Below are 5,769 nucleotides of genomic sequence, written 5' to 3'. Positions count from 1 at the left end.
AACCGATTTTGAGTTTGTTTTGCACCCCGTGTGTGGTTATATTTTATTGCAATTTTTTTATTTGTTTATACGCACTCATATTTTCAGGTGGTGCGGATATTCTTCTCCAGTAATGATATGGTGCGACAAAATACAAAAATAAAAGAAATTTTCAAAATGGGTGTGGATCCGCCCTTTTTCATTTAATTTGTCTAGAATACTTTTAATGCCATAAGTCGACCAAAAATTTACAAATCCATGTGAAATTTGATAAGGGCATAGCTTCTATGACGATAACTGTTTTCTGTGTGTTTTCTGCGAAATCGGTTGAAGCCACGCCCAGTTTTTATACACAGTCGACCGTCTGTTCTTCCGCTCGGCCGTTCACACGATAACTTGAGCAAACTTGGTACACGTACTTATCTGAACTCACTTTGTCTTGGTATTAAATATGGGCGAAATCCGACTATGACCACGCCCACTTTTTCGATATCGAAAACAAAAAAATTCCATAATTCTGATTGGATTGGTTTTTTTGACGCAAAATATAACTGTAGAAAAAACTTATTAAAATGGGTGTGACACCTACCCATATTAAGTAGAAGAGAATGAAAAATTTCTGCAGGTCGAAATCAAAAGCCCTTGGAATCATGGCAGGAATACTGTTCGTGGTATTAAATTCGCGGTACCCGACGGATTATATTCTGGGTCACCCTGGTCCACATTTTAGTCGATATATTGAAAACGCCTTCACATATACAACTAAGGACCACTCCCATTTAAAACCCTCATTAATACCTTTAATTTGATATCCATATCGTATAAATACATTATAGAGTCACCCCAGGTCCACCTTTATTGCGATATCTCAAAAAGGCCCACTCTTTTTTAAAATACTTAGTAACAACTTTCATTTGATACCCATATCGTACAAACACATTCTAGAGTCACCCCTGGTCCACCTGTATGGCTATATCTCGAAAAGACGTCCACCTATAGAACTAAGGCCCACTCCATTTTAAAATACTCATTACCGCCTTTCATTTGATACCCGTATAGTACAAACACATTCTAGAGTCACCCCTGGTCCAAATTTATGGCGATTTCTCGAAAAGTCGTCCACCTATAGAACTATGGCCACTCCCTTTTAAAATACTCTTTATCACGTTCCATTTGATACCAATGTCATACAAACACATTCCAGGGTTACCCTAGATTTATTATATATAAAAAGCAGGTGTCACAACATTTTCGGTCGCGATGGACTCCTAAACTACTGAACCGATTTTGAGTTTGTTTTGCACCCCGTATGTGGTTTGATCTAACTTGAGAGATAGGATAGGTTATATCTCAGATTATAGTCGCAATATTATTTTATTGCAATTTTTTTATTTGTTTATACGTAATAATAAAATGTTACGTATAAGCAGTGGCACTCAGGTGGTGCGGATATTCTTCTCCAGTAATGATATGGTGCGACAAAATACAAAATTAAAAGAAAATTTCAAAATGGGTGTGGCTCCGCCCTTTCTCATTTAATTTGTCTAGAATACTTTTAATGCCATAAGTCGACCAAAAATTTACGAATCCATGTGAAATTTGATAAGGGCATAGCTTCTATGGCGATAACTGTTTTCTGTGTGTTTTCTGCGAAATCGGTTGAAGCCACGCCCAGTTTTTATACACAGTCGACCGTCTGTTCTTCCGCTCGGCCGTTAACACGATAACTTGAGCAAACTTAGTACACGTACTTATCTGAACTCACTTTGTCTTGGTATTAAAAATGGGCGAAATCCGACTATGACCACGCCCACTTTTTCGGTATCGAAAATAAAAAAATTCCATAATTCTATACCAAATACGAAAAAAGGGATGAAACATGGTGATTGGATTGGTTTTTTGACGCAAAATATAACTGTAGAAAAAACTTTTTAAAATGGGTGTGACACCTACCATATTAAGTAAAAGAGAATGAAAAATGTCTGCAGGTCGAAATCAAAAGCCCTTGGAATCATGGTAGGAATACTGTTCGTGGTATTACGTATTTAATAAATTCGCGGTACCCGACGGATTATATTCTGGGTCACCCTGGTCCACATTTTGGTCGATATATCAAAAACGCCTTCACATATACAACTAAGGACCACTCCCATTTAAAACCCTCATTAATACCTTTAATTTGATATCCATATCGTATAAACACATTATAAAGTCACCCCAGGTCCACCTTTATTGCGATATCTCAAAAAGGCCCACTCTTTTTTAAAATACTCAGTAACAACTTTCATTTGATACCCATATCGTACAAACACATTCCAGAGTCACCCCTGGCCCACCTTTATGGTTATATCTCGAAAAGACGTCCGCCTATAGAACTAAGGCCCACTCCATTTTAAAATACTTATTACCGCCTTTCATTTGATACCCGTATCGTACAAACACATTCTAGAGTCACCCCTGGTCCAAATTTATGGCGATTTCTCGAAAAGGCGTCCACCTATAGAACTATGGCCCACTCCCTTTTAAAATACTCTTTATTACGTTCCATTTGATACCAATGTTATACAAACACATTCCAGGGTTACCCTAGGTTTATTATATATAAAAAACACGTGCCACAACATTTTCGGGCGCGACGGACTCCTAAACTACTGAACCGATTTTGAGTTTGTTTTGCACCCCGTGTGTGGTTTGATCTAACTTGAGAGATAGGATAGGTTATATCTCAGTTTATAGTCACAATATTATTTTATTGCAATTTTTTTTATTTGTTTATACGTAATAATAAAATGTTACGTATAAGCAGTGGCACTCATATTTTCAGGTGGTGCGGATATTCTTCCGTGTAATTGCTTGGTGTTTAACTAAACAACCTGCTTATCAATAAAAAATATTATATCGAATGATATCAAGTATAGCACATCACCAGGCCCGCCGAGAGGGTGGGGGAGGGGGGTTTCTGAGGGGGCCCGCGATTCAGAGGTACTATAACATTTTTTTAATTCAGGAGAGTCTTTAGTTGTGTAGAGGGTAAGTAGGCGGTGTACCCCTGGGTGACTAGGGTCTCGAGATATAGGCCAAAACGTGGGCCAGTGAATGCCTAGACAGTGTTTATACAATATGGATAGCAAATGAAAGCTGTTGATGAGTGCTTTAGTACAGAGTAATATGAGCCGTTTATTTTGAAATTGGCATAAGTCATTTCATGTCGTTTAGGTTCAGTGGTAATTTGTTTGTATCTCTCCTCGCCTCCAGTTTTTTAGAGTCCAATATCCAAAAGATGCAATTCTTATTATTATTTTATAATTGTAGAACCACCTATATATGAATTCGTTCAAAAATAACAATGCGTTTAAGACCATGAGTTGGAAATGACTTATGCCACTTTCAAAATAAACGGCTCATATATTGTCCAGAGACGGACTGGGACTGGGATTAGGACTGGGACTGGAACTGAGACTCGGAGTGTGACTGGGACTGGGACTGGGACTGGGATAAAATACATACCACCCTCTGGGACAGGCAATAAGGGATGCAGAAGAATGAGAAGAAATTTAGAGAAGAAAAAAGAGAGAAGGAGATTGAGAAAGAGATAGAATGAGACGAAGATGAAGAAAGATGAAGCGAAAAAGACGGAGGGTGGAGTGAATAAAAGGATTAGGAAAAATTGTTGAGGGGGGAGGGCAGAATCAGACGGAAAAAGCTTATTAAAATGTATGCAGATAGGCCAAATTTAGGGCTGGACTACGTCTGCGGTTTCTTCTAGTACTATATGTAATACTCCTATATTGCTACAAAAGGCTAGGTACATTCCCAAACATCAGAGTGCCGATATATAGCTGTTTAAATTTTTTCTTCTCACACTTATGCTGCTACAATAAAAAAAAATTTATAGGCTGTCTTGTTTTGATTTCGAATTCAAAAAACATTGCGAGCATTTTCTATTAGCAACATAAGAGTATTACATGTATGATGATACATATTTTGGGAAATATGATGTTTTCGGATTAATATTTCAGAAATGAAAGAATGCAATATTTATAGTAAAAGGTCAGATTATGCAGAAATTGCCATTTGACGTCGTGCCATTTATTGAATTAATAGTTCGTGTCAAATACAATGTATAACATTAAATTACCATAGCCTAAAGACATCAATTGCATGAAGATATCATGCCACATTTTTGTATTAACGTTGTTTTATGCATGAATGAATATTGTATGTGGATATAAAGATTTCTTAGTAAAAATAATAGAAAGCTTGTACTTGGGCTGGTATGAAAATTAAAAACTTAAAGTCAGTTTGGTCGAAATTTGTATTTTGCGATATAGCGTCTTCATCCATCACATGCATTCAAATTATGTATTAAGTGTTTCTAACAATGACCTTGTTGTTATTATTTTTACACTTATTTATGAATATTGTAACGAATTTAGGGAAACTCCGCTTATTTCACACCTTCTGCTAACGTTCGTATCGCTAAACTGTTGAATAAATAACTCCAATATTCAATAATGCAAAATGGCCTTTATTAAAGTACTTCACAATAACACTGATACTTCACAAACAATAGCGTGCTTAAATCAAACTGATCACTGCTTACTCAGCTTTAACACATGAATATATCTGAGATGCATGTGTTTGTGCATATCTCTCCGCTTCTTGTATGTACATATGTGTAGACATAATGATTGATTTGTTTATGTAGATACAAGTGACTGCTTAGTATCGGCTTAGATATGATGTTGTTGTTGTTGTTGTAGCAATGCTCGCCCCACCTAATAGCCGCGACCGATTACAAATTGTCATCAATATCCTCTAACGGGAGTCCAAGGAAACTTGCCGTTTCAACAGGGGTGGACCATAAGGAAAGGGGTGTTAGAGGCGTTGGTTCCACATTACAATTGAAGAGATGGTTGGTGTCATGTGGGGACACATTGCAAGCGGGGTATACATTTTGTATGTCAGGGTTGATTCTGGATAGGTAAGAGTTTAACCTGTTACAGTATCCAGAACGAAGTTGAGCAAGAGTGACACGCGTTTCCCTGGGGAGTATGCGTTCCTCTTCCGCAAGTTTTGGATAATTTTCGTTAAGTACTGGATTCACCGGGCAATTGCCGACATAAAGGTCCGACGCCTGTTTATATAGTTCACCAAGGACCTGCTTGTGTTTTTTCACTTCATACGGCTGGGTTCTCAGGTGCCGTATTAGGATAGGATAGGTTAGGTGGTAGCTGCCCTGATAAGGATAGCTCACTTGGACAACACGAAGGTCCGTTGTGATACCACATACACCAAAAATAACGGTGACCTAGATCCAGCTACTTAGAGAATCGTTGGGTAGCAACGATAAAGCTCCGAATGATACCGATCTCAACTTTGGATATATCCTCGGGAGATCCAAGTGAGTCGCGACCGAAGTACTTTCGCCTAATTCTGGCAAAAGCTGGACAATCAAGCATAAAGTGATTTGGTGATTCCACCTCATCATCCTCCATACAGCTGCAGCAGGAAGGAGTTTCCAGTATATTGAGACGTACCGCATGGATACCCATGGGACAGTGCCCTGTCAAAACCCCAATGACCATTGATAGGTGAGCCTTAGTGAACCCAATTATTTCAGCAGACCTCCTGCCATCCACTTTCGGCAAGAAAGATCTTGCTACCCTGCAAGACGTGGTATCCGCCCAACGTTTGCTGAGCTGATTCGAGACCCAGCTATGGAGGAGCAATCCACAGGTGGCCAGCGGGATCCCGAAGTCCCTACAACCATCTTCATCCGGTTCAGTT

Source organism: Eurosta solidaginis, chromosome 1 (assembly GCF_040869045.1).
Source record: "Eurosta solidaginis isolate ZX-2024a chromosome 1, ASM4086904v1, whole genome shotgun sequence".
NCBI classification, from domain to species: Eukaryota; Metazoa; Arthropoda; class Insecta; order Diptera; family Tephritidae; genus Eurosta; species Eurosta solidaginis.
This window is presented reverse-complemented; position numbering follows the sequence as displayed.